Here is a 364-nt window from a genome sequence, read left to right as displayed (position 1 = left end):
ATCCACGCTGCCAGCGGAACGCCCGTCAAACGAGGACTCAACGACATATGACCTCGCCAAGCCAACGGACGTCAGCAAGACTGTCAGGTCGGTTGCCGCGACACTGGAATACTCTCCTCTAGGTAGCCTCTTGACGCACAATCAACTCCCGCACCCTCGCGACCCCACGCGACTCCCTCGGTAGCGGTTCGTTTTAGCGGGACCCTACTGACCTCCGTTTTAGTGTTGTCCGTGAGACAGGGAAGGCGGCTCTTTCCTGAGGGTTTAGTTCTTTATTTCTTTCCATAATGTCTGTTGTAAAAAGAGTAGCGGGGAAACATCGTCGCTTCCGGTTTTGTGGGCGCCCCTTTCCTTCCGTCAACCT

The sequence above is a fragment of the Cystoisospora suis genome (genome assembly GCF_002600585.1).
Source record: "Cystoisospora suis strain Wien I chromosome Unknown contig_3281, whole genome shotgun sequence".
NCBI classification, from domain to species: domain Eukaryota; phylum Apicomplexa; class Conoidasida; order Eucoccidiorida; family Sarcocystidae; genus Cystoisospora; species Cystoisospora suis.
Note: the sequence above shows the minus strand (reverse complement) of the source record.